We start from the raw sequence: 12,428 nt of genomic DNA, 5'->3' as shown, positions 1-12,428 counted from the left end.
CTGTCTACTACAGCTCTGACAGAAAAAATCACTTGAAAAAAATTCTTCTCACTGTACTGACTGAAGAGCCAGGATGAAAACAGCACATAAAGAAGTCTTGTACTATTATTTGCCACATTAATTAATTGCTGATATTAACTGTCACATTAAAGAGTTGAAAAAATGAAGACAACAGCTGCAAAAAAATGTTTAAGACAAAATATTCATCTTTGCGTGACTTAAATATGCTCAATCTCTTAAATTTATCAAAACCCAATCAACATTCAGTGCTGATTTATGATGCTGAAAGAGGTTTAGATTAGATATTAGGAAGAAAATGTTCCCTGTGAAGCTGGGGAGGCCCTGGCACAGGCTGCCCAGAGAAGCTGTGGCTGCCCCATCCCTGGAAGTGTCCCAAGCCAGGCAGGATGGGGCTCTGAGCAGCCTGGGACAGTGGAAGTTTCCTGCCCATTGCAGGGCGTTGGAACTGGATGATCTCTAAAGTTCTTTCCAACCCAAACCATTCTAGGACTCTCTATGCTGCAGTAGAAAACCAACATGAACAAAAAAAAAAAAAGGCAAAAAAGCTTTACTAGTTTTGCCAAGACTTTGCAAAATACCATCCAGAAGTAAAAAATGTAGTTAATAGTGAGAAAGTTTGAATGTTTCATCAGACTGGTTCATCATTTGTACTCATCTTTTATTGCAGTAATAGAAGCACACACAGTATCCAGTAAAGCCTCTAAAGAATTCTCCTAGAATTCTCTGACAACACAGCGCAATGTTATGTGACTGTCTCAAGAGAAGCTACTAAAAAAATCAAATATTCTCACAAAAATGTCTGAGATCACCAACTTACATCTAAAGTATCTTAACAGAAGGAAACTTTTCAGATACAGTTGGAAACAGATACAGAAGGAAACATATTCAGATGTCCAGCTCCAGTGAAATGCATAGCATCTATGCACACTTAACATAAGATAATTAAGCAACCCTGGTTTCTTACAAACATGTCTCATGCCTCCATTCTGGGACAACAATCCCAGCTCTTCTCCATGACTTCCTGGTCTGTCTGTCCGCCAACTTCTCTACCTATTCCTGTCACTTACCAAATTTTTTTTTTTTTTTTTTCCTTCACAAGGGGAAAAAAAGCAGCAAAGCTCTGTGTCCTGACTCACCAGCCAGAGCATTTGTGCGCATTCTGGTTTTCCCTGCTCCCTCTCCTCTTCATACTCATTCCCATTTAACAAATCTTGAGCTAAGTTAATTTTTATACCTCTAAGGACCAAAGATTATCAAATTGCTTTGAGACTGACCAACAGCTTCACAAGTCCTTACAACCAATCAGGGCATGATTAGCTATGACTGACCCAAACATAACGTTATGGCTTCTGAAACTGGGCAGAATAAAAGAGAAGCTGAGTCACAAAGGCTGTGAAAACAGACAAGGTCAGTGGTGCATGAACACCGAACTGTTATATATAAATAGCCCATTTTCTTTTACTTTGGCATGCTGAGCATGCACAGAAAAGAACAAGTGTTTCACTTCCAAAATTGTTCCACCGACTCAAGAAATAATTCCTTAACACGTACAGCTAATTTTCTATTTAACAACTCATTACAGATACACAATTTCTCACAACCTCTCAAACAACTCTCTGTTTAGAACAGTGTATGAGCTGGTATCAATCCTATCACGATTTAAAACTGAAAAAAACCTCAACATGCAACACCTAAGAATTTTTGTCATAAAGGATAAACAACAGATATTGTATCCAGTCTTTGGGAAGATATTAACCATTTTTGGTGAAAGCACAGGTGTAGTGACCAATCCCCGGGACAACAACATATTTTTAACAACTTATCTTCAATTCCCCCCTCATGACAACAGTCCTTGTTCACACACCAGCCCCAGTGAAGGAGGTGACACACTGAACCATACTGAAACCTTTGCCTGAGAAGAAAATTCTAATTTCAAAAGGGACACTGACAACCAGCACAGACAAAAATCAGACTGATCACATGTTGACTGGTTTTGGACATCTGATGTTTTCCCACTCTTAAACTTTAAAAAAACTCTCCACATCTACCAATGAACCCCGGCTGTCCCACTCATCCACCAGTGGCGTTTAATGGAAACAATGTGACAGGAACACTCCCAGTTCTTCCTGACTGTGACCATACAGCCCGGTTACTGCTCTGCTTAAACAGTTCAAATGGCAAGAAAAGTGACAAGAAGTTGCTTTAATTCTAAGGCATCACATAAAAATATTGTCACATGATGTACGGTATCCATTTAAAAGTGCAGCGGGAACGCAATTTCCCTGCAGTAATGTTTCAAGATTTTGCTAAGTAACTCTCTCCAAGATTCCAAAAGCTAAAGACTACAGCATACATAAAAGCTTTTGTTGTTCTTGCTGTTGTTTAGATTTGGTTTTTTGTTTCTTTCTTTCTTCCTAGAGGTTTTGGAGATATGTTTTTCTTATTTTTGTCTTTTGGGGGGTGAGGTCAGGACATAGAGGCTTTGCAGTTTCCTGTAGGTTTCTAATGAGAAGATGTCTTAACATTATTATATGAAAAATATGGGATGTTAATTTGTGTTCTTATGGGTAATGGTAGGTTAAAAATCCTAAAAACCGCTGTATATATGTCATATGAGAATGTAACCTGTTCATCCCGCCTTGCAATTCCCTGATAGGGATGCAGGCAGCACCCTGGAATTTCCATTTAGAGAAGAGACAAAGAATTGACGGGAAACCCTGGCCTTCTCTTTGGCATCAGAAAGAAGGACCCATTCAGCTAAGCAATCAGTCCTTCCCCCCATGGCCGACAGAGTCTTCAGAGCGCCATCATGGTCAAAATCTCCGAGAGGAACTCTTTCCATTCATGAACTTCAGTGTCCATTCACCCACGGGAAACCAGAAAGGGACACCTTGCAACACACCGGGAAACTCTTTTCAGCTGGCCGGAGACCACTACGAGTTCGAATAACCAAGCCCGGAAACAAAGAGACTGTGGGCAAATCTTGTGCCAGAGGCAAAAGAAAGTGTGTCAAATCGGAGCCCCGAACAAGGCCAATTGGTGAACTTTGGGGGAACGGCAGTGTGCCACATACTGCGTTCCAGTTCACCCCTGACGATTCCCCGGGTCAATCGTCAGTGGAACTCCGCTGGGGGCGGGGGCGGGCTTGCCGAAATTCTGTCCTTCGATTCTTTTTAATAAAGCAAAATGATATTTCTAAGTGGACTACTGGATTAGCATTGATAACAACACTGGTTCTGTTCAAAGTAGAGAAATGCTTCTGAGGTGTTATAAGTAACAGCTCTTAAGTTTGCCTGTTTGGGGGTATAAGTTAGTAGTGTCTCTGCAAATGCTGGAAGTGTGACAACAAGAAGAGCTCCACAGATGCCATCATGCAGGCAGCATCAAAACCATGAGCCTGGATTGGTAGGGGCAAGGGACCAATCACTCGACGCCCTGGCAGAATGATTGGCCCAAGATGACTTTCATTCTAAACCAATCAAACCCTAGACAACTGACCAATGGGAGAGAGGATCCCAAGCGCCCCAATCGGAGGAAGAGAGGAGCAGTTCCAAGGGAGTGTCAGAGCTGTGCCAGCGTCCTCTGGTGAAACAAGGTATCTTAAGGAGCACCCAGTGTACCCAGTTGTTCCACTGTTGTTTTGTATGTGTTCTCTGGCTTGTCTTGAAGAGCCTGGGCTTATCCTGGGCTCCCGTCTTTGGTAGTTAATAGAATAAAGGAGGAATTTTTTTTTTTTTCCATCCGAGTCCTAGACCCGTTTGTAACAGTTCCCTTGGTGCTGAGCTCTGTGCTTGTGGGGCTGCTCTTGGCACCTCAGTGGCACCCCTGGGTGCGGAGGGGTGAATATCCTGGCGCTGGCGAGGGCCTTGCCCATGGCAGGATCTTTGTTCTTGCTGTGCCACTGCACAGAGAGGAGCTGGATTGCAAGGAGACATTTTTCCAGGGGTGATGAGCAGCTGTGGGGGCTGATTTCCAGTGGCAGCTGCCGCAGACGACAGAGCACAGTGTTCTGCATGTGCGACAAGTGCATTTGGGCAGAACCAAGGCCCTGCAGAGTGTGTGGGATGAGCACAAGCCTCACTGTCTCCCAGGTGAACACAAGCTAACACAGCACAGGTGCCTCTTGCTGGTTCCCTCCTCTACCACAGCTGCCAGGGACTTTCAGAGCCCATTTGAAACGGCCAGCACGGCCTGAGAGTGCAAGGGGAACACAGGCCAAAAATCCTCCTTGTAGCCACCGTGCTCTTCAGTGGCTGCCACACCAGGGAGTCCAGGGAGAGGAGCTCTGCCCAGTGAGAATTGTGTGCCTTTGTTAAAAAAGGCTTCTCATAGCAGCCAATCACAAATTCACAGCCAGTGCAATTCACCAACACTGCAGGCGTGGTGGAGTTCAAGAAGAGCTTGCACAATCCAGATCGAGTAATATTCAAGTTTATTGAGAGGATAAACAAAAAGCTTCAGGATTGTTGAATGCCCTATCTTTTGGGCATTAAAATAAAAAGGAAATGCTCTCCCTAGAGCGTCTTAACAGAAAAAGAAAATCCCAAATGAAAGGATCTGAACATAGGCAAAAATACCACAATACAACCTGCGGTAATCCATACAGTAAAAGAACTATTTACACTTCTTGATTTTAAGTCTCTGGCACTTTCCCTCCGAGGGGAGAGATCACGGGAGCTTTGACAAAAGGCAGGGCTGGGGAGGCAGTTGCTCAGTCTCGCACTCCGCTTTCCAGTTGCCACCGGAGGACAGTCCACGGTGCCAGGAGCAGCCCAATGATTGCCAAAAACGCACCGACAAACCAGAGGAGCAGGCCTGCCCAGGTGTCAGTGCACTGCTCCACCAGTAGCCCGAGGGTTGCCAAACAGGCACAGACAGAGCCGAAGAGCAGGGCTCCCCAGGTGTCAGTGCTCAGCTCCAGGCTCTCGTTCTCCAGCTCCTCAATCAGCCGAGCCATCTTCCGCTCCAGGTACTCGGCCCGCTGCTGCATGCGCTGCCCTGTGGCCACATCCAGCCCATCGCCGGCCTGCTGCGGGTACTGGATGAGGCCTTGCAGCAGCAAGAGGAGGAACACGGTGGCAACCATGGCTCCAGCAGTGGACAAGGCCTCCGGTGGGGATGCGAGGAAGTGCTTGGGAAAGCGGGGACAGCAGCTGCGGCGATGTGAAGGCAGCACAGCGGGCCCAGGCAGCTGGCAGGCTGCCAGGCCTGTGCCGCTGCCCCAGCAGCAGCCCCGGGCCCTGCCAAAGGCGCTCCCGCCAGAGACTGGCCTCTGGGTGCCCGCTGAGAAGCGGCTCCTCGGGCACTCAGCTTCCTGCCGCGGGCCTGGCTCAGCGCTCAGCACGGTCTCCTGCCTGCGTGCACGCTGCCCTCCGGCCCGGGCTGGACTGGGGCAGCGCTGCCTGCTGCTGCTCTTTCTGCCTGCTCCCATTGTGACACGGCTGCTGGGATGTCACGGGTGCCACACTCCATCGTGGCCAGCCCAGCCCCACCCTCCATCTCTGCCTCAGATCTGGGGCTCTCAATGGCCCCAGGCAAACAAACACCTGACACACACCAAGCGCAGACCCACGGGTCAAAATACACCCCCAGGGCTCCCTGGCCCCACCACGCAGAAGAGCCCCGCACCCTGTTCAAATACGCACTAGGTGACATGGCGCATGAAGGCTTTGTTCCAGGAAATCTGCTGCTGTGTGATGACACTTGTGAAAAAGATGGGATGTTAATTGGTGTTCTTATGGGAAATGGTAGGTTAAAAATCCTAAAAACCGCTGTATATATGTCATATGAGAATGTAACCTGTTTCAGCCCGCCTTGCAATTCCCTGGAATTTCCATTTAGAAAAGAGACAAAGAATTGACGGGAAACCCTGGCCTTCTCTTTGGCATCAGAAAGAAGGACCCATTCAGCTAAGCAATCAGTCCTTCCCCCCATGGCCGACAGAGTCTTCAGAGCGCCATCATGGTCAAAATCTCCGAGAGGAACTCTTTCCATTCATGAACTTCAGTGTCCATTCACCCACGGCAAACCAGAAAGGGACACCTTGCAACACACCGGGAAACTCTTTTCAGCTGGCCGGAGACCACTACGAGTTCGAATAACCAAGCCCGGAAACAAAGAGACTGTGGGCAAATCTTGTGCCAGAGGCAAAAGAAAGTGTATCAAATCTGAGCCCCGAACAAGGCCAATTGGTGAACTTTGGGGGAACGGCAGTGTGCCACACACTGCGTTCCAGTTCACCCCTGACGATTCCCCGGGTCAATCGTCAGTGGAACTCCGCTGGGGGCGGGGGCGGGCTTGCCGAAATTCTGTCCTTCGATTCTTTTTAATAAAGCAAAATGATATTTCTAAGTGGACTACTGGATTAGCATTGATAACAACACTGGTTCTGTTCAAAGTAGAGAAATGCTTCTGAGGTGTTATAAGTAACAGCTCTTAAGTTTGCCTGTTTGGGGGTATAAGTTAGTAGTGTCTCTGCAAATGCTGGAAGTGTGACAACAAGAAGAGCTCCACAGATGCCATCATGCAGGCAGCATCAAAACCATGAGCCTGGATTGGTAGGGGCAAGGGACCAATCACTCGACGCCCTGGCAGAATGATTGGCCCAAGATGACTTTCATTCTAAACCAATCAAACCCTAGACAACTGACCAATGGGAGAGAGGATCCCAAGCGCCCCAATCAGAGGAAGAGAGGAGCAGTTCCAAGGGAGTGTCAGAGCTGTGCCAGCGTCCTCTGGTGAAACAAGGTATCTTAAGGAGCACCCAGTGTACCCAGTTGTTCCACTGTTGTTTTGTATGTGTTCTCTGGCTTGTCTTGAAGAGCCTGGGCTTATCCTGGGCTCCCGTCTTTGGTAGTTAATAGAATAAAGGAGGAATTTATTTATTTATTTTTTTTTCCATCCGAGTCCTAGACCCGTTTGTAACAGTTCCCTCGGTGCTGAGCTCTGTGCTTGTGGGGCTGCTCTTGGCCCCTCAGTGGCAACCCTGGGTGCGGAGGGGTGAATATCCTGGCGCTGGCGAGGGCCTTGCCCATGGCAGGATCTTTGTTCTTGCTGTGCCACAGCACAGAGAGGAGCTGGATTGCAAGGAGACATTTTTCCAGGGGTGATGAGCAGCTGTGGGGGCTGATTTCCAGTGGCAGCTGCCGCAGACGACAGAGCACAGTGTTCTGCATGTGCGACAAGCGCATTTGGGCAGAGCCAAGGCCCTGCAGAGTGTGTGGGATGAGCACAAGCCTCACTGTCTCCCAGGTGAACACAAGCTAACACAGCACAGGTGCCTCTTGCTGGTTCCCTCCTCTACCACAGCTGCCAGGGACTTTCAGAGCCCATTTGAAACGGCCAGCACGGCCTGAGAGTGCAAGGGGAACACAGGCCAAAAATCCTCCTTGTAGCCACCGTGCTCTTCAGTGGCGGCCACACCAGGGAGTCCAGGGAGAGGAGCTCTGCCCAGTGAGAATTGTGTGCCTTTGTTAAAAAAGGCTTCTCATAGCAGCCAGTCACAAATTCACAGCCAGTGCAATTCACCAACACTGCAGGCGTGGTGGAGTTCAAGAAGAGCTTGCACAATCCAGATCGAGTAATAATCAAGTTTATTGAGAGGATAAACAAAAAGCTTCAGGATTGTTGAATGCCCTATCTTTTGGGCCTTAAAATAAAAAGGAAATGCTCTCCCTAGAGCGTCTGAACAGAAAAAGAAAATCCCAAACGAAAGGATCTGAACAGATGCAAAAATACCACAATACAACCTGTGGTAATCCATACAGTAAAAGAACTATTTACACTTCTTGCTTTTAAGTCTCTGGCAGTTTCCCTCCAAGGGGAGAGATGACGGGAGCTTTGGCAAAAGGCAGGGCTGGGGAGGCAGTTGCTCAGTCTCGCACTCCGCTTTCCAGTTGCCACCGGAGGACAGTCCACGGTGCCAGGAGCAGCGCAACGATTCCCAAACAGGCACACACCAACCAGAGGAGCAGGCCTGCCCAGGTGTCAGTGCACTGCTCCACCAGTAGCCCGAGGGTTGCCAAACAGGCACAGACAGAGCCGAAGAGCAGGGCTCCCCAGGTGTCAGTGCTCTGCTCCAGGCTCTCGTGCTCCAGCTCCTCAATCAGCTGAGCCATCTTCCGCTCCAGGTACTCGGCCCGCTGCTGCATGCGCTGCCCTGTGGCCACATCCAGCCCATCGCCGGCCTGCTGCGGGTACTGGATGAGGCCTTGCAGCAGCAAGAGGAGGAACACGGTGGCAACCATGGCTCCAGCAGTGGACAAGGCCTCCGGTGGGGATGCGAGGAAGCGCTCGGGAAAGCGGGGACAGCAGCTGCGGCGATGTGAAGGCAGCACAGCCGGCCCAGGCAGCTGGCAGGCTGCCAGGCCTGTGCCGCTGCCCCAGCAGCAGCCCCGGGCCCTGCCAAAGGCGCTCCCGCCAGAGACTGGCCTCTGGGTGCCCGCTGAGAAGCGGCTCCTCGGGCACTCAGCTTCCTGCCGCGGGCCTGGCTCAGCGCTCAGCACGGTCTCCTGCCTGCATGCACGCTGCCCTCCGGCCCGGGCTGGACTGGGGCAGCGCTGCCTGCTGCTGCTCTTTCTGCCTGCTCCCATTGTGACACGGCTGCTGTGATGTCACAGGTGCCACACTCCATCGTGGCCAGTCCAGCCCCACCCTCCATCTCTGCCTCAGCTCTGGGGCTCTCAATGGCCCCGGGCAAACAAACACCTGACACACACCAAGCGCAGACCCACGGCTCAAAATACACCCCCAGGGCTCCCTGGCCCCACCACGCAGAAGAGCCCCGCACCCTGTTCAAATACGCAATACGTGACATGGCGCATGAAGGCTTTGTTCCAGGAAATCTCCTGCTGTGTGATGACACTTGTGAAAAAGATGGGATGTTAATTGGTGTTCTTATGGGAAATGGTAGGTTAAAAATCCTAAAAACCGCTGTATATATGTCATATGAGAATGTAACCTGTTTCAGCCCGCCTTGCAATTCCCTGATAGGGATGCAGGCAGCACCCTGGAATTTCCATTTAGAAAAGAGACAAAGAATTGACGGGAAACCCTGGCCTTCTCTTTGGCATCAGAAAGAAGGACCCATTCAGCTAAGCAATCAGTCCTTCCCCCCATGGCCGACAGAGTCTTCAGAGCGCCATCACGGTCAAAATCTCCGAGAGGAACTCTTTCCATTCATGAACTTCAGTGTCCATTCACCCACGGGAAACCAGAAAGGGACACCTTGCAACACACCGGGAAACTCTTTTCAGCTGGCCGGAGACCACTACGAGTTCGAATAACCAAGCCCGGAAACAAAGAGACTGTGGGCAAATCTTGTGCCAGAGGCAAAAGAAAGTGTATCAAATCTGAGCCCCGAACAAGGCCAATTGGTGAACTTTGGGGGAACAGCAGTGTGCCACACACTGCGTTCCAGTTCACCCCTGACGATTCCCCGGGTCAATCGTCAGTGGAACTCCGCTGGGGGCAGGGTTGCCGAAATTCTGTCCTTCGATTCTTTCTAATAAAGCAAAATTATATTTCTAAGTGGACTTCTGGATTGGCATTGATAACAACACTGGTTCTGTTCAAAGTAGAGAAATGGTTCTGAGGTGTTATAAGTAACAGCTCTTAAATTTGCCTGTTTGGGGTATAAGTTAGTAGTGTCTCTGTAAATGCTGGAAGTGTGACAACAAGAAGAGCTCCACAGATGCCATCATGCAGGCAGCATCAAAACCATGAGCCTGGATTGGTAGGGGCAAGGGACCAATCACTCGACGCCCTGGCAGAATGATTGGCCCAAGATGACTTTCATTCTAAACCAATCAAACCCTAGACAACTGACCAATGGGAGAGAGGATCCCAAGCGCCCCAATCGGAGGAAGAGAGGAGCAGTTCCAAGGGAGTGTAAGAGCTGTGCCAGCGTCCTCTAGTGAAACAAGGTATCTTAAGGAGCACCCAGTGTGCCGAGTTGTTCCACTGTTGTTTTGTATGTGTTCTCTGGCTTGTCTTGAAGAGCCTGGGCTTATCCTGGGCTCCTGTCTTTGGTAGTTAATAGAATAAAGGAGGAATTTATTTATTTTTTTTTTTCCATCCGAGTCCTAGACCCGTTTGTAACAGTTCCCTTGGTGCTGAGCTCTGTGCTTGTGGGGCTGCTCTTGGCACCTCGGTGGCACCCCTGGGTGCGGAGGGGTGAATATCCTGGCACTGGCGAGGGCCTTGCCCATGGCAGGATCTTTGTTCTTGCTGTGCCACTGCACAGAGAGGAGCTGCATTGCAAGGAGACATTTTTCCAGGGGTGATGAGCAGCTGTGGGGGCTGATTTCCAGTGGCAGCTGCCGCAGACGACAGAGCACAGTGTTCTGCACGTGCGACAAGTGCATTTGGGCAGAGCCAAGGCCCTGCAGAGTGTGTGGGATGAGCACAAGCCTCACTGTCTCCCAGGTGAACACAAGCTAACACAGCACAGGTGCCTCTTGCTGGTTCCCTCCTCTACCACAGCTGCCAGGGACTTTCAGAGCCCATTTGAAACGGCCAGCACGGCCTGAGAGTGCAAGGGGAACACAGGCCAAAAATCCTCCTTGTATCCACCGTGCTCTTCAGTGGCTGCCACACCAGGGAGTCCAGGGAGAGGAGCTCTGCCCAGTGAGAATTGTGTGCCTTTGTTAAAAAAGGCTTCTCATAGCAGCCAGTCACAAATTCACAGCCAGTGCAATTCACCAACACTGCAGGCGTGGTGGAGTTCAAGAAGAGCTTGCACAATCCAGATCGAGTAATAATCAAGTTTATTGAGAGGATAAACAAAAAGCTTCAGGATTGTTGAATGCCCTATCTTTTGGGCCTTAAAATAAAAAGGAAATGCTCTCCCTAGAGCGTCTGAACAGAAAAAGAAAATCCCAAACGAAAGGATCTGAGCAGATGCAAAAATACCACAATACAACCTGTGGTAATCCATACAGTAAAAGAACTATTTACACTTCTTGCTTTTAAGTCTCTGGCAGTTTCCCTCCGAGGGGAGAGATCACGGGAGCTTTGGCAAAAGGCAGGGCTGGGGAGGCAGTTGCTCAGTCTCGCACTCCGCTTTCCAGTTGCCACCGGAGGACAGTCCACGGTGCCAGGAGCAGCGCAACGATTCCCAAACAGGCACACACCAACCAGAGGAGCAGGCCTGCCCAGGTGTCAGTGCACTGCTCCACCAGTAGCCCGAGGGTTGCCAAACAGGCACAGACAGAGCCGAAGAGCAGGGCTCCCCAGGTGTCTGTGCCCAGCTCCAGGCTCTCGTGCTCCAGCTCCTCAATCAGCCGAGCCATCTTCTGCTCCAGGTACTCGACCTGCTGCTGCATGCGCTGCCCTGTGGCCACATCCAGCCCATCGCCGGCCTGCTGCAGGTACTGGATGAAGCCTTGCAGCAGCAAGAGGAGGAACACGGTGGCAACCATGGCTCCAGCAGTGGACAAGGCCTCCGGTGGGGATGCGAGGAAGCGCTCGGGAAAGCGGGGACAGCAGCTGCGGCGATGTCAAGGCAGCAAAGCGGGCCCAGGCAGCTGGCAGGCTGCCAGGCCTGTGCCGCTGCCCCAGCAGCAGCCCCGGGCCCTGCCAAAGGCGCTCCCGCCAGAGACTGGCCTCTGGGTGCCCGCTGAGAAGCGGCTCCTCGGGCACTCAGCTTCCTGCCGCGGGCCTGGCTCAGCGCTCAGCACGGTCTCCTGCCTGCATGCACGCTGCCCTCCGGCCCGGACTGGACTGGGGCAGCGCTGCCTGCTGCTGCTCTTTCTGCCTGCTCCCATTGTGACACGGCTGCTGGGATGTCACGGGTGCCACACTCCATCGTGGCCAGTCCAGCCCCACCCTCCATCTCTGCCTCAGCTCTGGGGCTCTCATTGGCCCCGGGCAAACAAACACCTGACACACACCAAGCGCAGACCCACGGCTCAAAATACACCCCCAGGGCTCCCTGGCCCCACCACGCAGAAGAGCCCCGCACCCTGTTCAAATACGCAATAGGTGACATGGCCCATGAAGGCTTTGTTCCACGAAATCTGCTGCTGTGTGATGACACTTGTGAAAAAGATGGGATGTTAATTGGTGTTCTTATGGGAAATGGTAGGTTAAAAATCCTAAAAACCGCTGTATATATGTCATATGAGAATGTAACCTGTTTCAGCCCGCCTTGCAATTCCCTGATAGGGATGCAGGCAGCACCCTGGAATTTCCATTTAGAAAAGAGACAAAGAATTGACGGGAAACCCTGGCCTTCTCTTTGGCATCAGAAAGAAGGACCCATTCAGCTAAGCAATCAGTCCTTCCCCCCATGGCCGACAGAGTCTTCAGAGCGCCATCATGGTCAAAATCTCCGAGAGGCACTCTTTCCATTCATGAACTTCAGTGTCCATTCACCCACGGCAAACCAGAAAGGGACACCTTGCAAC

Source organism: Prinia subflava, chromosome 5 (assembly GCF_021018805.1).
Source record: "Prinia subflava isolate CZ2003 ecotype Zambia chromosome 5, Cam_Psub_1.2, whole genome shotgun sequence".
NCBI lineage: Eukaryota > Metazoa > Chordata > Aves > Passeriformes > Cisticolidae > Prinia > Prinia subflava.
Note: the sequence above shows the minus strand (reverse complement) of the source record.